The sequence below is a fragment of the Ambystoma mexicanum genome, chromosome 8 (assembly GCF_040938575.1).
Source record: "Ambystoma mexicanum isolate Mex_15411 chromosome 8, UKY_AmexF1_1, whole genome shotgun sequence".
Lineage (NCBI taxonomy): Eukaryota > Metazoa > Chordata > Amphibia > Caudata > Ambystomatidae > Ambystoma > Ambystoma mexicanum.
The window spans coordinates 846,945,823-846,972,010 of NC_090929.1; positions in this window are offsets into that span (position 1 = coordinate 846,945,823).

A 26,188-nucleotide genomic window follows, 5' to 3' on the forward strand; every position below is an offset into this window, starting at 1 on the left:
GCCAGCTTCAGACCAGGTCAGTCTGTATTATGACAGTTCTCACAATGTATCCCTAATGGGGTGAGGCTACGCAGCAGAGCTCTGTGCTGAACCCCCATCTAGCTTCCACACTGGTTCAGGTAATCTTCAATTTGCAGCCTTTGAAATGGATTGACATGTAGATAAGTTGGGCAAGCATTGTCCTTTTTTGTTTGTAACACACTTTATATTCCAGCTCTCCCAGCATTCTCCCCTACTTCTGCTGCTCAATCCCTTTTTCACTTCACCTCTTCTACTGATTGAGCGAAGATCTGTGAACCCATTTAAAGTGCAAGAAACCACATCCATGTAATACTAAAACACATCTGATGCTTGTGAATTCCGTTTCGCATATCTGAGCTGACACAACATGGGAATCTACGTGACGAAGAACACACTGCTCTCTTCTGCAGACTATCCTACTTCAACAACCGTTTAATATCAAGCAATCACACACATAATTCGTACGATAGAAGAGGCATTCTAGTTGCCAAAGTTCCCTTTGGATCAATCACTATAGTTTACAAAATGGACGGAGAATCTCTTTGTTGTGACAGAAAATGAAAACATGTATTTAAAACAAATATATCACATAAAAACACATATTTAGCTTCTTTCCAATGTATTCTGTTGTTGCAAATATGAGGAATGGGGATAAAAAGTGATTTGCAAAGGATCACAGAATTTTGACAAGAAGGGAAGCTGAGACCAGAACACTGTACACCCTGTTCCACAAGGGGTACGAATGTCACCTTTCCTTCCACCCACATCGTCAAATACTTAAAGTTAACATAGGAAAACTGCTACCACTCACCAATGTCAACTGCTGTACCTAATTAAGAGGCAGGTATAATCCTAGCTATGATGGCTTATGCTAGTCTTACCTATGTCTCTCCACCATACTTCACATTATAATTAACAATGGGCAAAAATAGTGACCATATTCAAAATCACCCAAACCTTTGTTTTGGCAGAATCGGGCTTTCCTAAACATTTCCACGGTAAGGTCAAAGCATGTCAAATGTGCTGCGTGAAAATAATAATAATACAACCTCATAGACTAAAGCAGGGTTCGTTATTGGGTGATAATGACCCACTACTAATTTCGCCTCTTGCCATAAATTGGGGAACGGTCATTAGTCGAAGTCTCTTCCAAGGTCTATAAGGCTATTGGTACATGGTGGTAATAGCAATACATGTTTTGGAGTTTTTGTGGTGAAGTTAAGAATTGTGCTTTAAGGGAGAGTAAATTGACAAACTGAGTTAGTAAATTAAACGTGTTTCTTCCAGTATTTAAATAACACGGTTGTCTTCATAAGTTAAGCATTTTAATTGCAATCTGGCTGAGCTGGAACAGTTTAACATTAACATGAGCAAGCAATAGGTGTCATGTAAATGTAAACGTTTTCAGTATAAGAAAGTGAAAGCATTTTCCAATGTGTTATCTTTTGTGTGTTAAAGAGCATGTTGCAGCAAACAAAGGTCCTCCAAGTGAGGAAGGACATGATTTACAAAAGTATTTTACAATGGCTCAATCCCATTGAAAAATGCTTTGTAAATCAGGCTCGAAGTATCTTCTTGAAACAAATTTGTGCATGGAAATGTCCTACTCCGCTTATGGAGAAATAATGTTCAGAATTAAATGAATCCCAGTAGTTATTGACTGCACTCTAAACATTCTGATTTGTTTCGAGCGAGTCAATAACGATTTCCATGTGCTAATACTGAAGGCACAGTTTGATTTTGCAGTTAGTCTTTTAGACAGAGGTAGGAGGTGGGAAAAGCAGTTGAAATTATTGATTTTAGAAGTAGGAGAGGTAGAAAATGAATAGGATCAAGTTCATAATGGGGGAGCAAATTAAAACATGATTAAGTTGAGGGAGAGGAAGGAAACTGAAAAAGCATAGGTTACATTTCTATGACTAAATACTACTAAGGAAGGAGATACTCTTGGTTACCACATTGCATGACATAAGCGCACATGATATTTCTTCTCAGAGTGACAAGAAGAGCATCCTGGAATTGTTTTTAGCCAGGCAGGTGGTTACAACAATGGGTGAACTGGGAGTGTCATCTTTTGGTGAAGAGAGAACATGCCATTTGTACTGAAAAAAGTCTTATACTTCTATGGAGATATGTGCAGCTTACAGTCAGTGGCTGTAACCATGTGAACCATCATTTCATGTTGAGACAAAATAACTGTAGCAATCCTTGGAGGCAGGAGCATATTTTATGCAGTAGCTGAAACTAAATTGGCCATATTTTTGTGATGAGATACTTATTCAAATGAAAGAGCTTTAACCTTGAATGGCGGCAAGAGGGTACATCAAATGCTTACATTGGCTGTGTCATTTCTTTCAACTACTACCGACAAGAAGCAGGGAAAGAGAGAAACCCAGTGATCACCTTGCATGACATTAACGCACATGACATTCATTTTCAGAGTGAGGGCAGCTAATCCCTGCATTTTTTCATGACAGGCTGGGGATTAGATATAATGACTGTAACTGTGTGTTCCATCCTTTTGTAAAGTCTTAGCGGTCTTTGGTATAGTCCAAAGTTGTACATAATTATAACAAAACATTTTTTTCATACAAGTCACCTTCAACCAAAAATGCCATAAAGAATCAATGTGCTACAAAAGATATATTAAAACAAATAGAATTCTATGGCGAGACAGAAGGCAAGCATTATGCTTTTCTTCTTTATTACTGTACCCACAGCAATTCAACTCAAATAATGTTTACTTTCTTTAAAACATTTTGATAACACGTTTTTGCTTTGCCCCAGGAGCTCTGGGGTTTGAAAAGGTAAAATTAGGGGAAGTAAAGTTTTGAAATACAACAAAAAGTCCAAAAACTACAAATCCCCATGATCCTCTGGGTTTATGTTGTCTTGCCCATCTCCTTTTCCTCCAGTCAGGCTCCGGCCATATGTACAACTTTGTCCTCTCTCTTTTCCCTTTCCTCTTTCTTTGTTGCTGTCCCACAAGATAAGTGCCTTATTGTTTATTTCACCTGAACGATTGTATTTGAGATTATGTCAAGTGAATGGCAGCGCATTGTCAATATAGCATATAGAATGATAATTCATGAGGTTAGAGCCACGTAGGAATTGCTAGCGGTCTATTTTGTGTTTTCGTAGGAATGTACCTTTAGGTAAAAGGAACGTGGGGATTAACGTACTTTCTGCCTCGCGACTCGCTCGCATGTCAGGTAGGTAATCAGGAGCGGAGCCGTGAGTGAACACACTCGTGTGAGGCAGCCGGCTCCGCCTCCTCTAGCCCCGTAATACGATTGCTCCGCTCTCTGGCTTTAGGACCCAGAGGGCGCGAGCCTGGAAAACAAAGCATCCAAGCAGCCACCGCGCTTTGAACGATTTTCCCTCGCAGTACAAGAAACGGCCAACATGGCACCATATTATTGATTTACTCCGCTTAAAAAAAAAAGAAAGAGATATTTAAATACCCAGATTCGAACAGAGCCAGCAGTCTAACAAGCCTGCTGTCAAACAGTAAAGACACCTAGTGGCCTGATACTGAGTCTGATGTTCCAGCAGCAAGATGGCACATTACAAAGAGCCTAGAGGGTCTAGGTCCACTACACCAGAGTGGAGCTCAGATGAATGGAAAGAAGAGCCTGTAGGAGAGGACCAGGACCTCTCCCTCAGTTTTAAGAGAGTCCTAGGAGACTTATTATCACAGGCTGTAGCTGAAGAAATGTTTCCTTTATCACAGCGGCTAGACAGTCTTGAAGCTATGCTTAACCAGCAAAAAGCAAAGCAGGAAGAGCCCAAGAACAAGAGGGCGCTTAGCCCAGGCGAGGGAACCTCAGCCAGACACCCCGACTCAGGGGTTGATTACCAGGGCAGTCAGAAAGCTCTGAAAAATAAGCACTCTTTGACGCCCCCGAGCCATCCTGAAGGTGTAGACTTGAGACCCCAAGTGCCAGCCGACCCAGTAGCAAGGCTGAAAAAAGCCTTTTTGAGTAGAGCGGCAGTGCCAGGCTCTCGACCCCCTACCCCAGGGGTGTATAATACAGGGGATGGGGAAGATGCAGGTTACACGCCAGACAAAGAGAATGGCCAAGAAGAGGAGTCGCTTCAACCCGAAGCACTAGAGCATCCCCCAGCAGATGACAATCTGATGGATATGTTTGATCCGGAAGCCATAAGACACCTGAGGTCTACAGACTTGGTACCTTCTCCCAGAGTGGCACAGTACATCGTGCACCACATCAGAAAGCCTCTGGATAGAGAGGTGAGATACAAGATGAGAGCATAGTGTCCCAGACCAGAGCTCCCTGGGAAAGTCACAGACACCCCAGACCTCGACCTAAAAAATGGTCACTTTTGTCACAAAATCATCTAAATATGTAAGAAAAGCAGTGGACAGAGCATGGAGAGAGTATCAAGACAAGCTCTTAGACCTCTCTGGTCCTCTCGCTAAGATTATGGACTTGGCAGAAAGAGCCATAAACACCGGCACCCCGGTAGACCCCTGAGCCCTAGCAAACCGGGCCCAACGCTCTGTTTGTTTACTAGGAAACACAAACTGCACGCTCTCATCCGAGAGAAGAAGAGGGGTACTTTTGAAGATAGATAGCAAACTAAGTGATCACGCTTCATACGAGGCTGGTGAAGGCGCCAAAGGAATGCTCTTTGGGGAAGCATTCACAAAAGAAATGAACCAGTTTGTAGGAACGTACCCCGCCCTGGAAAAGGTGCAGAGTTCGATTATGAGAATCTTTCCTAGTCGTTTTTTTGCAGGGACCGGACGACAGAGGGGTCGAGCGTCCAGTCGCTTTCCAACACACAGGTGACCCCAGGGTCAGAGGGCCCAATACTGGGAAAACCGTCAACAAAATAAATGTTTCCCCGTGAGAAGCCGTTATCCCAGGAACAGGAGGGGGAGAGGAGCCTACAGGCAACAGAGCGCCACAGGCGGTGAGTACCTTGAAGTGCACCCACAGAATAGGGGGCAGGATAATTGAATTCTTGCAAGCATGGCGCGATTTGTCAAATGATGCTTGGGTGCTCCAAGCAGTGTCAGGCATGCGTCTAGAATTCCTAGGAACTCCCATCCAAGCACGAGAGCCAGTACCAATGACTATGGCACAAAGCAAGAAGGCACAATTATTCAGCGAGTTGTGCAGCTTAGCAAACAAGGGCGCAGTAGAATGAGAAACTCAAGAAACTCCCGGGTTTGTCAGCAACATGTCTCTGGTGCACAGGGGGGAGAAAGTAAGGCCAGTAATAAATTTGAAGGGTCTCAATGAATGGGTCGTGTACAGACATTTCAAGATGGAGGGCATCCATCTGCTTCATGACCTTCTCAGGATAGGAGATTGGCTAGTCCGCCTGGACCTCAAAGATGCCTACCTGACCATCCCCATACCAGTGGAACACCGAAAGTACCTCTGCTTCAGGTGGGGCTCAGAACTGTGGAGTTTTATATGCCTCCCCTTCGGCCTAGCTTCGGCTCCATGGGCCTTTACCAAGATTATGAGACCAGTAGCAGCAGCCATTCGCGAGAGAGGGATAAGAATGATTATTTACCTAGACAATATACTGATTCTGGGTCAGAGCGGAGCCCTGTTACGAGATCAAGCAGCCTGGGTTGGAAACCTAGTATTATCCCTGAGTTTTATTACAAATATAGAGAAATCAGACCTTGTGCCCGCGCAAAGAGTAGAGTTTCTGGGTTTCGTGATAGATACGAAGAAGGCCTCGCTGGAGCTGCCAGCTCTGAAAATAGAAGCGATAAGGAAAGAGCTCAGAGAAGTAATAGTAGTAATAGCGAAGAAAGTGATTTCGCCGTGCAATCTAGCTCATATTGTAGACCTCCTCGCAGCTTCGATCCAAGCGATATTTCTGGGGCCTCTACATTACAGAGCCCTTCAGAGATTGAAGATCAGACACCTCTGAGGGGGAATAGGTTACCATCAATTCATTACTCTAGATCAGGAAGTGATAACAGAGCTTCAATGGTGGTTGGAGAACATGGAAGCCTGGAACGATACCCCAGACCTAGTGATAGAATCAGATGCCAGCAGAGTGGGCTGGCGAGCGCAATGCGGAAATATAGAGACAGGAGGGAAATGGTCTCAGGAGGAGCTGCAACTCCATATAAATTGTCTGGAACTCCTAGCGGGGTCCTTTGTTGTAAAGGCATTCTCCGAAGATCGAGCCAACTGCTGTGTCCTTCTAAAGATGGACATAATTTCGGCCGTCCGGTACATAAAAAAGTTGGGCGGTACGTCCTCCAAAATGTTGGCAGAATTGGCAAAGGATTTTTGGCATCATTGTCTGCGGCAGCACATATCAGTTTCTGCAGAGTATTTGCCAGGAGTGCAGAACACAGTAGCGTATTGAAATTTGCGATATCTGGTAGACTCCTGCGACTGGAGGCTGCATCTGAGCATCTTCGCCCAGATCTACCACCTTTGGGGACCGATAGAAATAGATTTGTTTGCTAGCAGACTGAATGCACAAGTCTCGAAGTTTTACAGTTGGAGGATAGACCCGGAAGCAGCAGGGACGGATGCATTCCTGCAACGGTGGGAGAGACCAGTGCTTTACACTTTCCCTACGTTCATCATGCTGATGAGAGTGTTAGTGAAAGTGAGAAGAGAGCAAGCAGAACTAGTGCTCATAGTTCCGATGTGGAAATCCCAGCCGTGGTTTCCAGTAGTGATGGAACTTTCTATGGATTTCCCGAGGATACTCCCTCTCAGAGGGGACATTCTTCAGGATCCGAATGGTCAAGCTCATCCGCTCATAGCAGAGAGGACATTGCGCCTGTTAGCTTGCAGGGTTTCAGGCAATGCTGGCAACTGCCGGGCATTTCGCAAATCGCTGCAGACTGCATCAGAGACTCATGGGCGCCTTGCACAATCAGGAGCTATGGTGCAGCTTGGAAGCGTTGATCCTCATTCTGCGCAAATCTCAGCGTAGATCCCGTTTCAGCCTCTCTAGTACACATGCTGAATTTCTTAGCCCAAAGATTGGAGGAAGGCTGTGCTTACAGGACAATAGGTGTCTAGAGGTCAGCGATATCAGCAGGTCACAACAAAGTAGTGGGACACACGATAGGAGAGCACCCAGCCGTTCTCCGGCTTTTGAAAGGCGTGAAGTTGCATAAGCTGCTCGAGCCCAAGTATTCGGTGCTCTGGGATGTGCGAGTGGTATTTCAACTATTCCTATCCTGGCCAGAGAACAGAGAGCTATCTCGATCCCAATTGTCAGGGAAGTTAGCCATGCTTTTATGTCTCATAGCTTGCAGAAGAGTGTCAGATGTAAAGGCGCTGGAAGTTGACAGAAAGATATTTTACCCAGAGGGAGTAGACTTTAATGTAGCAAACAGGACAAAATCAGACTCTGCTGTTATTTTATATCCATACTTTCGCAGAGAGCGAATAGAGTGATTAATAGCTTTGAACAAGCATAATGCTCGCCTCCTGTCTCGCCATAGAGTGAAGATTGTCCACGCCTAAAGCGCAGGCCAGTCTTGATTCTATTAAAGACAAGGAGGTGAGCATTATATCCCGCCCTATTGGGTCATGAACATGTGATGTCTATGGGCCTCATTACGGCTTTGGCGGTAGCCATGCCACTATTGGCGACATGGCTGCCACCAAAACCGGGTCCGGGTTCCCTGAATGGGGAATTACCGGGCCATTCGGAGTTTGGAGGGCTCAGTAATTCCCCCTACAGGCAACCCGGACCTTCCCCATTCCCATTTGAGCCCCTATAGGGCTCAATGGGAATGAGTGCAGAGAGCTAACAACAGGCCGATTACGACCGGCCTGTTGTTAGCTCCCTGGTACCCTCGCGGGACCCGGTAAGGAAGCCTGGTTTTACCAGGCATCCTTACCGGGCCCCACGAGGGGACCTCGTAATATTGCGGAATGGGTTAAGGGGTGCCGCCATCATAAGCGACACCCGTTAACCCATTCTGCAATTCTTGTAATGAGGCCCTATGTATTTAAATATGAAATAGAACAAATATTGTGTAAATATGTAGTCGGATAGCAACATGTTAATGACAGACCCACCCTCATCATACATTTTCTCTTCCCCTTAGGAGAAGACCAAAAAGCGATCTGGCAAGAGGACGTGGGAGTGTACACTTGAATAAGGAGAGCTCTTCGTCTTCACAGAGCCAATGTTACAACAAGTTGATTTATGGAAGTTCACGACAGTTGGTTAAAGTTGACTGTTGGATTAGTTCACTTATGACGTTGACGATCAAAGAAAGAGGAAGGTGACTAGAGAGAGGACACAGTTATAAATATGGCCGGAGCCTGATTGGTTGACAAGGCGATGGACAGGACTAGATAAACCCAGAGGAGCATGGGGATTTGTAGTTTTTGGACTTTTTGTTGTATTTCAAAACTTTACTGCCCCTATTTTTGTCTTTTCGAACCCCAGAGCACCTGGGGGCAAGCAAAAACGTGTTATCAAGGTTTTTTAAAGAAAGTAAAAAGTATTTGAGTTGAATTGCTGTAGAGTTATAAAGAAGAAAAGCATAATGCTCTCCTCCTTGTCTTTCATAGAATCAAGACTGGCCTGTGCTTCAGGCGTGGACAATCTTCATTGTAATCACATGTATTTAAATCCAGACATACAAATAATACACAATTCTTTCAGAAGAAATCCATATATAAAAAAACAAACACAGGGCTTCAATAACATCCAAAATACTCTTTATGTATATTCACAGAAAAAATCTTAGTTAAATTGTTCAGATTTAATACAACAAAACCTGTGAAATTCGGCAGATGTGGGAAGTCATGACCAGCTTAATTTATTTTCAGCTAACCCGTTTTTTTTTTAAATAATCTGGGTTATCTCTGGCTTCGAGCAAAATAAAATGGGCTGCTTTTTCATTTCTGAAAACCCTCTCTGCTTGAAAGCACCATGAGAGATATAGCTATAATTTTGGGAGAAGGGGGCACCCCCTACTCCGTCAAATATTTTAACAACTACTGGACGGAATAAACACAGGCCCCTCCTGGAAAGCGAGTCAATGCTTTGTGCCCAAGTTGTTTCATATTTGCTCCAATTCTGTCCAGTGGTTTTTGCTGTGCACTGCGCAGAAATGTGGTCTGTTTCTCGAACAGTAAAAACACGTCTTTGGCTTTCTCAATAAAGTTTGAATGAATTGGGAAACCTGAAGGTGTCTCACCCGCTAGTCCCAGGGGATCTGTCATGCAGGTGACTAGGACACAGCCATCGCTATTGGATCCATTTCCTGGGGGTGGACCAGTGCGGGAGGATCACCCGGATGGAGGATCTTCGGGTAATGGAAGTGGGACACCGATGGATGAGACAGAGTATCCCCTTTCTTATGACACCTTTTCCCAATGCTGCCCAGTGGGATAGTTGGAAACTCTACCACCTCTTTTCCAACACAAACACTTTCTCACAGCGTGAACGGCAATGGACTTATACCAGAGCCGTTTACTTGACATGTCCAAACACAAGGGTCAGGCAGAGTCTGGCAACTGCCGACAACTTCATACACCTGACAACCCTTTCCCATCCACATCGGTATAAAAGGTGGTGCACAAGATCACACTGTGAGCAAGGCCGAATGCACAAGGAAGCAGCCATTCCAGGACAGCAGTTCAAATGGAGAAGAAAGGCGGCAAGACCTGAAAGGATGTCAAGGAGTGATTTGCCCTTGCCCTTTAACCCATACCCACAAAACCTTAGATGAAAGAAACATAAGACTGGGAATCGCAGCTAGCCCATGGTGTGATTGATGTCAGTGGTATATGGCACCATCCTGCACTGATAGCCAGGGCGGGGACACAAGGATGCCATTGTGGTATCGTCCTTGACTCCCGCAGCAAAGGAACCAGCAACGAGTTCAGCACAGCCGGTGAGTCAGAAGAAGCTGATAGTTAACCGGACTGTGTTAAGCTCAAGGTTGCAGTTGAAACAGTAAGAAGATAATTACTCAAGAGGTCTTTTGTGAACACATTGGTACCAGAGAGAGTGGTCCTGTGCCATGTGGGTGCCCAGTAAAAGTACCCCTCTTATGAACAAAGAGACTGTAATGAACATTGGGAAGAAAGAAAACTACAAGTACCAAGACGTCATAGGGAAGGCTGGTATAGAGTGTTAAGGAGGTCCTACAAGGGTCAAGTCAAATCCCTTGTACAATCGAAAGTCCTTAACCCATTGCCGAAAATGTGTGAAGCAGGCATTGGCACCCAGCTGAGGGAAACGCAGTGGGAACTGTGAATGTGTGAAAACCGCACTTGCCGTAAGCAAACAGAGTGACCCAGCGAGACGAGATCGACCTTCGGAAGTCTCTGTTTGGATTGGCAAGTGCTCTAGTTGGTCTGAGCCCGACTGCGGGAGACTGAATACTAAGAGAAGGAGTGCAGCCTGACTGAGGGGGATCCAAGGACGAAGGGTAATTACCTGACACAAAAGATAATGGAAGGAACTTTTGTTTTGTTGTTTTGAAGTGTCAGGCCATCTGAAGCAAGAGACTATGCATGAGAAAAGACTTGGGCACAGAAGGCCCTGATATAGAGAAAAGGAACTGTAAGCTCATGCCGGAGAAGCCCAGGAATGTGCTGTGCTCAAGAGTCTCGCCTTGTCCCATGCAAAAAAAGTGGGGAAGGAAGACCCCGGCCATAACATCCTGATTTATCATTTTGTCTACACTTTTTTCTTTTCTTGTGAACATTAACCCACATTGTTTTGTAGCATAGCAGTAAGGATTGGCAATGTTTTTTTCACATTTTAATATAGGCCCTTTTATTTGTCTAGACACCACTATAGGACTGTTTTATTATTATTTGATGTCGTAGCTTGCTCCAATCTTAGATTTAGGTTTAGATTAGGCATTTATCTCACCCACTTTACAGTTTAATAAACACCCTTGAAATGTGATCACTTGTGTATGTCTTACTTTGATGCCATGCATTCCTTACATATGGTGTCAGAGTGGGATCTGACTCAATTGAAACTAAGTGGGGAACACTAGAATTTCAAAAACTCAGTCATAGATCTTCCTGCATCCTCTGTTGCCAGGAACGAATCAATAGGGTTTGATATCTGTAGCAATAGGGAATCTGTTATCCCCCCTGGGAAAAGAGGAATGATACCTACCAATTTGGTTTTGATACCCCCAACGGGGTGTTACATAGGTTGGCCCTAAAATCTGGCCTAGCGTATAAGTTCGGTGTAGACGTCTAGCAGGCATCATCGATCCCAACTTTCAGTGAGATGTACATTTTTAAAGATGAGATATGAGAAATAAAGCTGTCTGATTACCAATGGGAAAAGCACTTAAAGCAAGTGGCAAATAACCAAGTGATTTCAATAAAGAGGGCGTGGAGACTATTACCCTGGGAAGAAGGGAACACTTCTTATGAGCAAAGAGACAAATACTGGTTCAACTAAAGTCCCATCACGGATTCTAAGAAATATGAAGTAAGACTATCAAGAAAAGCAGATGATAGAAATAATTTATTTAAAAGGGGATCAATTCACATCCAAAGTAGCCAAGGATACATTGAGAGACTGTGAAAGACTCCTAAGTGAAAAAAAGAGTGTGAGCGACGCTCTCAAAACACACAATAAGCAGAATAAGCTTAAAGAGCGCACCGAGCTCAGAAGTCACTTACAAGAGCTACGCAAGCTCACGGTGGAGATATCCACAGCTTCCCAAAGAAGAATGTATAAAGAAAGACATTGGGCCTCATTACGACCCTGGCGCTAAGTGAAAAACGATGGCGGTAAATGGTTACCGCCATCGTTTTCCGCCAGGTCCGATCATGACTCGTGACCGTAAACTACGATGCCAATAGCGGCATCGTAGTTAACGCTGCCGCTAACTGCGCTAAGGGTGCGTGCACGCGACCGCCCACACCGTACTTAGCGCCATGGCGGAAAGGTACGCAAATGCCGACCCAAGCGGACATGCACCTAACGCCATCACCGAGGCCGCTAAGTACCTTACCGCCATGGTGCAAATAACGCCATCGCGAACCAACCGTAAAGGGCCATGTCAAGAGAATGCAGCTGCCACAGGTGCACAGAAACAGCACAGGTGAAGGCAATACAGACTCAGGGGAGTACAAAAAGAGCACAACCCACCCCTACCCACACCCAGTCACACTCCACAATGATGCCAATACGACTAGCAATGTTGGGGCTGGAGGACCTGATAGCAATGCATGTGCTATTACAACAGCAACAACAACAACAGGCAGCACAGAGGAGACGCAGGAGGAGAAGGAGGGCAAGGCAGGCCCAGCAAGCCCCACCAGCACAGCCAGTGCCACCACGCAGGCAGCCCCCAATCCCACGCATCAGAGCCAATCCAAACAACCTCACTGCTGAGCAGATCCACACCCTGTACCGTTTGGACCGGGACACCATCACCGCCATCGTAGACATGACACACAACGACATCGTCAGCATGATAGAAAGTCCCACCGCCATCCCCCCCCTACTGAAGGTAGTGGCTGTACTCCACTTCCTGGCCACAGGCACCTACCAGCACACAGTGGGGCACCTGCATGGCATTTCACAACCATTATTCTCACGAACACTCATCCAAGTGCTCGATGCCCTCCTCAAGCACACAGACGACCACATCTCATTACCACGGACTGCCCAGGAGATTGCAAACACCAAAGTGGGTTTCCATGCACTAGCCAGCATACCCGGTTGCATTGGTGCCATCGACTGCACCCATGTGGAATTGGTGGTTCCACGTGCCATGGAGGTACCGTACCGCAACCGGAAACAGTTCCACTCTATCAACGTGCAAATGGTCTGTGACTCCAACAAGATCATCACACATTGTTGTGCCCGATTCCCCGGATCAACCCATGATTCTATGGTCCTGAGGAACTCCACAATACCACGCTACATGGAGCGACATGCAGGCCCAAGATCCTGGCTACTCGGTGAGTGCAATGTCATGGAAGTGGGCATGGGAATGACGTACCAGTGCATACTCCACCTGGCAGAAAGGGGGGGGGGGATGATGCATACTCCACCTGGCTGTGAGTAACACAGAGAACGGAGACAGAGGAAGGGCACTCACAATGCACACAACCCCTCTGCATACATAGGGTGATGGCATGCAAAACAGGCCATGGCAGCAATGAGCATATACTGGTTGCATTGTGTGAATAAATTAGTGCATGTAGAAGTGAGCCAAGGTAACAGTTCCATGCCAGCCATGGTGGAACATCATGTTCCTGATCAGACAACATGACTGACACATACATTCTTGCCTACATACAGGTGATGCAGCCTATCCCCTGAAGAGGTGGCTCCTCACACCAGTCCGGAACCCGCAGAACCAGCACGAGGAGGACTTCAACCGTGCACATACACGTACTCGTGTGGTCATAGAGCAGACATTCGGCCTCCTGAAGGCACGGTTCCGAAGCCTCAGCAGGTCTGGTGGGGCACTCCTGTATGGCCATGAGAAGGTGGCAAAGATCGTCATGGCATGTGTCATGCTGCACAATATGTGCGTCAGACGGAATGTGCCCCTGCCCCCTGACGCAGAACTGCAACCACCTGACGATGAGGATGAGGAGGGTGCAGATGGGGCGCCACCACATGGAGGAGGCGATGCACAGGAGGGGCGTGCCATGCGCCAAAGTATCATCGACCACTGCTTCTAGCACACACGGCTGGTGTTTATCGCATGGAGACTGCACTTGGGGCACTGTGTGTCTCTGGGACATGCACACTGTGGACTGTACACCAATAAAGCACACATACGCAATGAAAATGTCCACACATTTCTTTTTTTGAAAGAAAAAAGTGTATTGGAACTATGAACTGTCGTGTCACACCCCCTCCCACCTCCCCCCTGCACACCCCAACACACCCCCTCCCACCTCCCACCTCCCCCCTGCACACCCCAACACACCCCATGTAGGTGTCAACAGATGCCTGTGACAGTGTCCACAGGCCGTCACAAGCCCCCTCTCCCGGCCCCCGGGGCACCCCTGGCTGTGGAGCGCAGGTTGCGTCCGGAACGTCGCACGGGGCTGCTCTGCGCAGAACTGGCAGTGGAGGATGTCCCTGGCTGCCCCTGTGCATGCTGCTCCTGTACTCTGTGGGTGAGGTCAGTGACCGCACGTCGCAAGCCCGCAAGTTCGGCACAGATGTCCCGGGACATGGCCTGCATGGCATCCCTCAGGGTGGCAGTGCTCTGCGCCACTTCGGCCCTTAGTGTCTCCGTGGCCTGTTCAATGCTAAACCTAGCCCTCACACATTCCGCGGCATGCTCATCCAGCATTGCGGACAGTTGATGCTGCCGTTGAGTGATGTCCTCGAGGGACTGCTGGCCGTGCTGGCCCATGGCCAGTGCAGGTGGAGTGATGGAGGGGCTGCTCCCCTCCTGTGGAGTGTGGACAGGGCATGGGGTGGAAGGCCACTCCTCTGCCTCAGTGTGCCCCTGTGTGTCACCCTCATGGGGGCTGGCGTCTGAGAAACAGGGGGAATGTAGTTGGTCAGTGGGGCTTCTGACCTCCTGCTCCATGTCCGAGTCAGAACATGCAGCTGTTGCAGCTGTCTCCCCGATGTTGCTGCTGGCCGCTGACCCCCTGCCTTCTGTGGCAGGCAATGTCGGTGGAGGTGGAGCAGCTGCTGCTGGCCTGCTGCCAACAGGGGTGCTTGCCGGTGGGACCTCCGGTATGCCTGCAGTGGGACCTGCTTGTCGTGGGGTCTGCCTCACTGCAGCTGAGGTTGAGGGTGCAGGGACGTTGTTGTTGGACTTCGCTCTCTTCGGCGCAGGGGTGTCCTGGTCCTCTGGGTGTGATTCTGTGCCTGTGGTGGAGCAAAGGTGGGAGGGCGTTATTGATGGGTCTACGGACTTTGGAATGACAATGGTTGACATTATTTTGGCCAGTGGATGAGGCAGATTTCAGGCAGTGCCATGCAGGTTGTCTCCTTTTAGTGTGGTATGTGGATGCAGGTATGCGGGTGCCAGCAGTGTATGCAGGGTGGTGCTCGCATGTGGCTATGGGCAGTATTGATTTGTGTTGCATTTACACTCTAGGGCAACCTTGTGCTACACATGATTGGACTGCTGTGACTATGGCATGTCTTGTATGAGGCACCTACCTTCATCGCCTGATGTCGGGGCTCCCCTTTCCATCCCTCCAACGCCTTCGATGGATTCCATGCCGATGGTGGTTGCACAGATCTCCTCCCACGGTTTGAGTTTCAGGGGGGATTCCGACCCTCCACCGGTTCCCTGGGCAAGGTTGCGGTTTGCTGAGATGACGGCTCTGACCCGTATGCGCAGGTCATCCCAGCGCTTCCGGCACTGCTGTGGGGTGCGGGGTACGGTCCCCACCGCGCTGACGTGCTCAGCCACCAGGGCCCAGATGGCCTTCTTCTTCCCGATTGCTGTCCTGGTCATTTCAGGGGAGAAAACAACACCTGCGTTGTCCTGCAGGGTCTCCGCTAGCATGCAGAGTTCCTCCCGGCTGAATCGCTCCTGGCGCTGGCGGTCACATGCCTTTTTCACGGATTTTGGCATTTTCGGGAACTTGGATGGGTGGGTGTTTGGTTGGGACAGGTGTCAGGGTTGGGTCTGGTGTTGTTTGGTAGGATGGCGATGGATTGTGTTTTTAAAGATGGCCGACGGGCTGCTTCCCGTTCCGGCGCGATGACGCTATTTCCGGTTTGGCCTTTTACGGCCGCCGCTAATTACGGTGGCCGTAAATTACGGTGGCCGCTACTTACGCTGGCGGAAGGGCACCTTGCTCGCTTAGCGATGCCGGTAGGGGCCTTTTCCGCCATGGCGTTAATTGCAATACCGCCATGGCGTAATGCTCGTGCGCGATGGGTCGTGATGTGGCGCTCTTTACGCCATCGTCCCACGGCGTAAACGCTCATTACGCCATGGCGGTAATGACGGGCGATTACCGCCAGGGTCGTAATGAGGCCCATTTACATAAAGAGACTATCAGGAACAACGAGAAGTCCAGGTGAAGAAAGACCACCTCTTGGCTGAGTATGTTTTTTATACTAGTGGTAGGGTCTGGAAGAGTTCGTTTTGGACTGACTACAATTTTATTTTGGGTCTTCCTGATGATAGATGAGCACCCTTAGTTTCTTTAGATAGGCAAGGTGATCCCTTTAGCAATAGGGAAAGTGAGGCCTTTTTATATAATTTCAAGTAATAAAGTTCATAATGTGCTTAATGAGTTCAACTACTTCTTCTGGCCCGCCACACAGGCCGATTCATGGAATAATTAGCGCGGCGCAAGTGGGCAAAAACGTGCGAATCGCAGTGGAATAGCGAAAATCGCAGTGCAAGTGCGAAAATCGCACGAAAAGCAGCGCACATCGATTCATGGAAGGCCGTGCGCGAGAAAACCATCGGATGTGCGAAAAAAAAGTGCGCGGCGCACGTTGGCGCACAGGCCATCTAACAGCGTGCGCCAGGTCACAGCGAAAATCGCACAGGCCACAGCGAAAATCGCACATAGCGCGGCGCACGCAACAAAAGTAGGCGGAACACAGGGCGTAACACTCGGAATGGGGAACAACTTGCCAAAACGTGGGCGTCACGGGGGAAGTACAGGGTACAAGTGCGCGGAACGCCCACACGCTCGCCTACAACACGTATTCATGGAATAGAATAGGGCAAAAAAGCGCACGCTCAAACCAGCGCACAGGCACAAACACGACCGCCACAAGAAAGCAGGCGGTAGCGTCTCTGCGCCTGGAAGAAATGTGCGCCAAAAGGTGCGCCAACAAATAGCACCTATATACAGCCATGAAGAATGTCCTATACTGTGGCCCTCCAGGACAAATGACGTGCAAAGGGGTACCCACAAACACGGACACCCGCTGACAAAAAATTACGTGTGCTTGTATACCGGGGTGCGCGGGAAGTCTCACACGCGATTTCGGCAGGGTACGTGTATTACATGGGTGCGCGGGAAGTTCCACACTCGATTGGCCCAGTGCGAGCAGGGTACGTGTATTCCATGGGTGCGCGGGAAGTTCCACACGCGATTTCAGCAGGGTACGTGTATTTCAGGGGTGCGCGGGAAGTACCACACGCAATTTCAGCAGGGTATGTGAATTCCAGGGGTGCGCGGGAAGTTCCACACGCGATTTCAGCAGGGTACGTGGATTTCAGGGGTGCGCGAGAAGTTCCACACGCGATTGGCCCAGTGCGAGCAGGGTACGTGTATTTCAGGGGTGCGCAGGAAGTTCCACACGCGATTTCAGCAGGGTACGTGTATTTCAGGGGTGCGCGGGAAGTACCACACGCGATTTGAGCAGGGTACGTGCATTTCAGGGGTGCGCGGGAAGTTCCACACGCGATTTCAGCAGGGTACGTGTATTTCAGGGGTGCGCGGGAAGTTCCACACGCGATTTCAGCAGGGTACGTGTATTTCAGGGGTGCGCGGGAAGTTCCACACGCGATTTCAGCAGGGTATGTGTATTTCAGGGGTGCGCGGGAAGTTCCACATGCGATTTCAGCAGGGTATGTGTATTTCAGGGGTTCTGGGGAGTACTACACGTGAATTGGCCGTGTGGGTCCTCCAAGGTGTACGTTCCACAACCTCCACGGCCCCTGCAGGCAGCCCACACCACGGGGGCCTACCCTGCACCCCTGCTCATGTCCCGCAGGCAGCCCATCCACCATGGGCATGCCCCACAGCCAAGCCACATGTCACCTTGCACTACTGATCAACAATGCATGTCTCCCACCACCCCCACCCCCAGCCACCATGGCCAGCCCCCACCAGGCCCCCAATCATGTCTCCCACCACCCCCACCCCCCAGCAGTGCAGGGGCAGCCTCCACCAGGCCCCCACTCATGTCTCCCACCACCCCCACCCCCCAGCAGTGCAGGGGCAGCCCCCACCAGGCCCCCACTCATGTCTCCCACCACACCCACCCCCCACCATCCAGGGGCACCCTCCACCAGGCCCCCACTCATGTCTCCCACCACCCCCACCCCCCAGCTACCAGGGGCACCCTCCACCAGGCCCCCACTCATGTCTCCCACCACCCCCACCTCCCAGCAGTGCAGGGGCAGCCTCCACCAGGCCCCCACTCATCTCTCCCACCACCCCCACCCCCCAGCCACCAGGGGCACCATCCACCAGGCCCCCACTCATGTCTCCCACCACCCCCACCACCCAGCCACCAGGGGCACCCTCCACCAGGCCCCCACTCATGTCTCCCACCACCCCCACCCCCCAGCAGTGCAGGGGTAGCCTCCACCAGGCCCCCACTCATGTATCCCACCCCCCCACCCCCCAGCAGTGCAGGGGCACCCTCCACCAGAACCCCACTCATGTCTCCCACCACCCCCACCCCCCAGCCACCAGGGGCACCCTCCACCAGGCCCCCACTCATGTCTCCCACCACCCCCACCACCCAGCCACCAGGGGCACCCTCCACCAGGCCCCCACTCATGTCTCCCACCACCCCCACCCCCCAGCAGTGCAGGGGCAGCCTCCACCAGGCCCCCACTCATGTCTCCCACCACCCCCAGCCACCAGGGGCAGCCTCCACCAGGCCCCCACTCATGTCTCCCACCCCCCCACCCCCCAGCAGTGCAGGGGCACCCTCCACCAGGCCCCCACTCATGTCTCCCACCCCCCCACCCACCAGCAGTGCAGGGGCAGCCCCCACCAGGCCCCCACTCATGTCTCCCACCACCCCCACCCCCCAGCCACCAGGGGCACCCTCCACCAGGCCCCCACTCATGTCTCCCACCACCCCCACCACCCAGCCACCAGGGGCACCCTCCACCAGGCCCCCACTCATGTCTCCCACCACCCCCACCCCCCAGCAGTGCAGGGGCAGCCTCCACCAGGCCCCCACTCATGTCTCCCACCACCCCCAGCCACCAGGGGCAGCCTCCACCAGGCCCCCACTCATGTCTCCCACCCCCCCACCCCCCAGCAGTGCAGGGGCACCCTCCACCAGGCCCCCACTCATGTCTCCCACCCCCCACCCACCAGCAGTGCAGGGGCAGCCCCCACCAGGCCCCCACTCATGTCTCCCACCACCCCCACCCCCCAGCCACCAGGGGCACCCTCCACCAGGCCCCCACTCATGTCTCCCACCACCCCCACCACCCAGCCACCAGGGGCACCCTCCACCAGGCCCCCACTCATGTCTCCCACCACCCCCACCCCCCAGCAGTGCAGGGGCAGCCCCCACCAGGCCCCCACTCATGTCTCCCACCACCCAGCCACCAGGGGCACCCTCCACCAGGCCCCCACTCATGTCTCCCACCACCCCCACCCCCCAGCAGTGCAGGGGCACCCTCCACCAGGCCCCCACTCATGTCTCCCACCACCCCCACCCCCCAGCAGTGCAGGGGCAGCCCCCACCAGGCCCCCACTCATGTCTCCCACCACCCCCACCCCCCACCATCCAGGGGCACCCTCCACCAGGCCCCACTCATGTCTCCCACCACCCCCACCCCCCAGCAGTGCAGGGGCACCCTCCACCAGGCCCCCACTCATGTCTCCCACCACCCCCACCCCCCAGCCACCAGGGGCAGCCTCCACCAGGCCCCCACTCATGTCTCCCACCACCCCCACCCCCCAGCCACCAGGGGCACCCTCCACCAGGCCCCCACTTATGTCTCCCACCACCCCCACCCCCCAGCCACCAGGGGCACCCTCCACCAGGCCCCCACTCATGTCTCCCACCACCCCCACCCCCCAGCAGTGCAGGGGCAGCCTCCACCAGGCCCCCACTCATGTCTCCCACGACCCCCACCCCCCAGCCACCAGGGGCAGCCTCCACCAGGCCCCCACTCATGTCTCCCACCCCCCACCCCCCAGCAGTGCAGGGGCAGCCTCCACCAGGCCCCCACTCATGTATCCCACCATCCCCACCCCCCAGCCACCAGGGGCACCCTCCACCAGGCCCCCACTCATGTCTCCCACCACCCCCACCTCCCAGCAGTGCAGGGGCAGCCCCCACCAGGCCCCCACTCATGTCTCCCACCACCCCCACCCCCCAGCCACCAGGGGCACCCTCCACCAGGCCCCCACTCATGTCTCCCACCACCCCCACCACCCAGCCACCAGGGGCATCCTCCACCAGGCCCCCACTCATGTGTCCCACCACCCCCACCCCCCAGCAGTGCAGGGGCAGCCCCCACCAGGCCCCCACTCATGTCTCCCACCCCCCACACCCCCCAGCAGTGCAGGGGGAGCCTCCACCAGGCCCCCACTCATGTCTCCCACCACCCCCCAGCCACCAGGGGCACCCTCGACCAGGTCCTCACAATCCCCAATCATGTGCGTTATGGTCAGCCTCCATAGCCAAAAAGCCCTACCAAGTAACCCATTCACCCACATGGAAATGGAAATTACATGTCACACCCCCAATGTTCATGAAGCTAATGAACCCATGTCCGTCACACACAATGTTTGCAATTGAATGGGAAAACACCCAACATGACATGCATGAAACCAATGAGATGATACCACACAGTGAAGTATGAAAACAAAATTGTATTGAAAAAAAGAAAGAATGCTAAAGAAATGAAACAAACTACAATGGGAAGTAAAAAAAATCAAGCTGCATGTCCGCATAAAAATAAAGAACTGCAAATCATAATCCAAAAAAATGTCGTCCAAAGTCAAATGTAAAAAAACTATCTATCAAATCAAGAACTATGTAAAAAACTCGAAAGGGTCCATGAGCCCAACTGAACAAAGGAAACCTAAACTAAAAAGCAACTATATACAAAAAGTGGAGCAGTGTCCGTCGACTCCAAATCATAAGAAAAAACAAAAGAAACCTAAAACTAAAGAACTATATACAAAGGCGGCGGGCAAGTCCAGCAGCTCACTCCGTGGTGTTCCGGGCCAGGGCATCATCGAACTCCTGTTCGATGTCCCAGAGGCGGTCCAGTTCCATGGCCCCGAGGGTCCGCAGGGACGACGCTGTGTCCTCCTCCAACCCCCTGCGGAATGCCTCGAGGCACTCGGCCCGCCTCAGGGCCCGCCGCATGGAGTTCTCCGCCCTGACCATTGTGAGCCGCGCCTCTTCCGCCCGCCGCCGCTCCACACCTATGGCGTGGCCCAACCGCTGCCACACGGAAGACACTCTCTGTCCTGGGTCCTCCTGCCCTCCGGCAGATGCCTGCCCCTCCGATGTCGAAGGCCCCGAGCCTTCATGGCTCCCACCATGTTGCTGCTGCTGCTCTGCCTCTGCCCGTGCACTGCCTCCTGCAGCCTGCACATCCTCCGCCGGCTGGGGTGCAGTTGTTGATGTGGCCACCCCTGCTGGACGTCCGACTCCCGACTGTGGCAGGGATGCCTCCTCCACCAGCCTGGCCGCACTGTCAGAGGCAGCTCCACAGGGCACCCAGGTGACTGATGGGTGGGAAGATGGCACAGAGGACGACTGGCGCGTAGGGGGTCCAGTTGAGGAGGGGGTCGGAGCAAGCCCCATCAGACGGAGGAATCCGGCCTGGGTGACCTGTCCCAGCAGGCTGACGTGGTCAACGAGCCATTCGAGATGACGTGCAGTCTCTCCATGAAAAGACTGCAGGTCACCTCGCATGGCCCGTTGACGCAACGCCACACCAGCCAGGACAGGCTCAACCCGGACCTGGATAGCCACGTCCGCAGGCAGAGGAAGGCCAGTTGACGTCAGCTCATCCCCTGCCTGAAAACGGGTCTGGACGTAGGCATCCCTGCTGGTGCAAGATGATGCAGGGACAGGATCGGGGACATGATTGCACACAGGCACCTCCGCGGCGGCCTGTGCTGCCTCCTGTCCCTGGTCCTGGACTGCACCACTAGCACCAGTGGGATCCCCACCTCCAGACCCCGTCTCTGGTGCTTGCACGGCCTCCTCCTCCACCAAACCCCCCACCAACCTGGATGACTCCGTGCCATCTTCCCCTGTTGGGCCCTGTGGGGTCCCAGCTGCCCCTTCTGCTGCCGAGGAGTCCAACTCCAACCTCCGCCTCTTGGACCTCCCCCCGGCAGCTGCGGCCTGGGACGGGGCACCGGACTCCTCACTCCCAGACGAGATGACAACACGGGATGGGAGCCGGGCCTTGCGTCTCCGGCTGGCGGTGGGATCCCCGCCGCTGTGCTCCACAGCACCTTCTCCGCCCTCTTCATCAGTTGACGCTGCAGACAGGGAGAAACAAAACACAGGCATCAGGGCACTGTACAATGGACACATACACACATGACAGTTGCACATGAGTGGCATTGGCAAACCTCAGACATGTCATCACAATCCCCAACACACATGTCATTGCAACTCGCACACATGAGCAATACCACAGCCATATCGCAACTGCCACCACCATCCATACACATACAACAGCATGAGCAGCCAAAGGTGACCCAGACATCACATGCAACACAGGAAGTGCACCACACATGTACACACACCACCACACTTGCATGCATGTGTACACCTCTGCCAAGTGTCGCACTGTTCAGACGGGCATCCATGTCACATCTGCCAATCAGGCTTCCACATACCGCAGTCACATGCATCCATGTTGCATCACTGTTGCACCCTTGTCAAATACACACACATGCACATGTACACAGTGCTCATACATGCAGCCGAAAACAACATACATGCGTGACATCACGGACATGTCTACTTAAATACACATTCATCCAAACATGTGTGCACACACAACTGCATTTGGCATGCAAGCCTACACACACAAGCACCATCCATGTCTCACACATTACAGCCCTCGCATGTGTCAGCCCCACCGCCCTGGACACCCCCACCCATACTCGACCCCATACAAACAGATGTGCAACCTGCACACTACCGAATAATCACCACACGCACTGCTCACAATCAGGATGCATGTACACTCACTGCTCGACTCCAGACGGGTCTGCTTCTCCAGGACCTGGACGTGGAGCGCTGGGGATATGCGTTCCAGGACCCTCATCTGTTCTTCCGACAAGTGGCCCCGGCGCCCCTTGGCATCCGCTGCCTTCAAGAGGCGCCGGGCCTTGTTCAGGGTCCTGGACCTGAAGTCCTCCCAGCTCTTCCTGACATGTTGGAAGTCGCGGACTGCCACCCCCTCCGTGTTGATGGCAGTCACGATGTCAGTCCAGATCCGAGTCCGTCCTTCCTTGTCAGCGCGGGAACTTCCGAAGAGGGCATCATACTGCCCCAGGACTTGCTCCACCAGGACACCAACTTCGGTGGCACTGAAGCTGGTGCCCCTCTGCCTCTCTGGCCGGGGGTTGTCAGTGGTCACAGATGGTGTTTGCCCCGACATGACAACCCCAGAGGCAGGAGTGGGTGGGCAACTGGGTCCTGGGGCTGGGCTGTGGAGCGATGGAATACCAGTCGGGAGTCTTCGGTTCCAGCAGGGGTGGTCACAGCAACAGCACCCCTGGCTGATGTGCAGGCAGCAAATGGCAGTGCACGTGGGCAGCAGGCAGTCAGGCAGCAGCAGATGGCAGGTGGGAGCGTGCTCGGGGCTCTGGGGGGCAGTAGTTCGGCCTTCTGGGCAGGAGCGTGGTCTTCCGTGTGCATACGCGTGGCCAGCTTGATACGGAGTGATTTGGCACGTGAAAAGTCTGCACGTCAGCGTGAAATTCGAGGAAAGGCCCTTAGCGCGTAAGCGCGTCAGCACGCATACGCGATTCTATTGGACCAAAGGCCCTCAGCGCGTAAGCGCGTCTGTGACGTGACCCGCACGGGTGTTTCCCACACAGCACGTGATGACAGAGCACACGTGGAAAGACTGCACGTCAGAGTGTCATCGCGTGTTATTGGACAGCACGTCAGAGTGTCATCGCGTGTAATTGGTGGGAATGGGCCTAGCGCGTACACGCGGCAGTGACAAAGCGTGTAATTGGTGGAAATGGCCCTACACGCAGAAGTGACAAAGCGTGTAATTGGTGGAAATGGCCCTAGCGCATACACGCCTCGTAAGTGACGCTGGACGTGTGGGCCTGTAATAAAGGTACGTGTAGAACACCATTTCCTTGTACGTGCTTTTCGTGGAGAGCGAGTGGGTGAATTCTGTACTTCTTGTCGTTTCACACGCGATTTACTTCACAGCGTTTCAAGTTCGTATTCCCTGTTACCTCTGACAGCTTTTTCTCTTTTTTCTCTTTTACTGGTTTACCTGGGCCTGTTCCCTCAAACAGTGTTCCCTTCTACTGTTGTCCTGTCTCCTCAGACAGCGTACAAATCTTCTTTTGGCGGGGGTGTTGCCAACCAAACGCGCTCCTTTTTCACGCTCTTTTACCTGGCAGACTGTGAGTCACGCACGTATCTAACATCTGTGCTTGCCCCGTGTGTAGCCTACCCCTTCAGAGGTCATTCTAGGCTGCGTGTGACACGCATACGTTCATTCTTGTGTTACTGGGTGCCACAGCGTAGTGCAGGTTTTTCTTTCTGCACACATGGTCTAGGAGGGGTTGCGTGCACGTCATCTCCCTTTTTTGGGGCTCCTGTGCGTAGCGTGACCCGTCATCTTTCCCCAGGGGTTACATTCAGCCTTGCAAGAGCACTAGGGTACAATTACCATCTGGTACCCAACCCCATTGACCCCCAATTGCCCAGGACAATAGTTTACAGCCACTCCCATACGCACATTTACATCAGTGCCATGGCTGGGAGGCGAGCATTCCGTAAGGGTGGCAAAGGTGGAAGAGCCACAAGTGGTGGCCGTGGTGGATCCGGTAGGGGACGTGATCGTTACTCGCAGGGTGAGCCTGTCCCCCCATGTGTGGAGGACCAGTCAAGGGCACCCATAATCCCCCCCCCTCCCTTTGAGGCTGATGTGGCTGACACCATCCATGCTCAGCCCTTGTTGGACCAGCCCATTGTGGCACCAGACCTGGCTGACTCCATGGCTGACTTCCAGGTCAGCAGGCCTATGACACGTGCGCTGGTGCACGTTGATGTCACCATGCCACGTGCATCTGGGGCAGCAAGGTCATCTGCTGCCCCAAGTAGGCAGGGCGGAGAGGCTGCAGGGGCAGCTGCGGCTCCATCCACCCCAGCCCTCACACACCCAGCCAGGACAGTGTTGGTCCTAGTCCATCCTGCTGACATTCCCCCTGACACCATCACACTTGAGCCAATGCCTGCACCAACTCCCATGCTGAGTGTGCAATCCCACACTCCTGATACAGAGTCCACCAGGGCTCCTGCCCCTAGTGTCCAGAGCGGCGCAGGACACTCAGGATCACCACCACCTTCCAAGCGGAAGAGGAAGAGTGCTCGTCCGGCACAGGCTGATGCCCCAGACACGGCTACACAGTCCGGCCCGTCGAGGAAGCCCAGCTTCACGGATGACGAACTGAATGCACTTGTCGAGTATGTGTCCGCACATGACAACGAGATGGTCATTGTTGCAGGATCCAAGACCACACCTGCACAATGCCAGGCACACTGGCAGACCGTTGCGGACATCGTAAGTGCCCTTGGAATCGTGAGGCGCACAGCCAATGATTGCTATAAGCGCTGGAATGACCTAAAGCGCAGGGCAAAGAGTAAGCTGGCCTCAAGTCATGCCGCAACTCTAGTGACTGGAGGTGGGTCTCCAGTAGTAGACATGGAACTCACTCCACATGAGTCAGTCGCTGGGACCTACGTCACGGAGGAACAGATCCAAGGCGTGGGAGATCTGCCTGATTACGAGGCATTGCCCGGTGAGTGCACATGCATGTGTGTGTCATCCATGTGCATGGTGTGTGTGTGAGGGCTTCTGTTTGTGTGCCAGGTGAGAGTGTGTGCGCCTGAGTCGTATGGGTCAGCCATGTGCTTCATGCAATACATCCTGCGCAGCTGCATTTGGCCATAGCAGTATCCCTTCTGCCAACAGTAGACATCTAGCCCAACTGCACGCCAGTTGCCCTTGAAGTGTCACCTTGCCACAACATTGTTGCTTATTTTTCACAGTTCATTCAGTCAGATTGTTTGCATTCCACCACTTTTACTAGGCATTTCGCAGTTCTCTAGTCACATGTCTGACATGGCTATGGTAAAGTGGAGTGACTTTGTTACCTGGATATCATTTGTTCACACATGTCCCTGTGCAATTGGACCATTTCGGACTGGCAGCTCCAGGTGAAAAATCTGACCTGTTTGAATTAGAAAAGCTATTACATGCGGGAACTGGACTGAATGAATAGGTGCTGCCCCCCTCTCC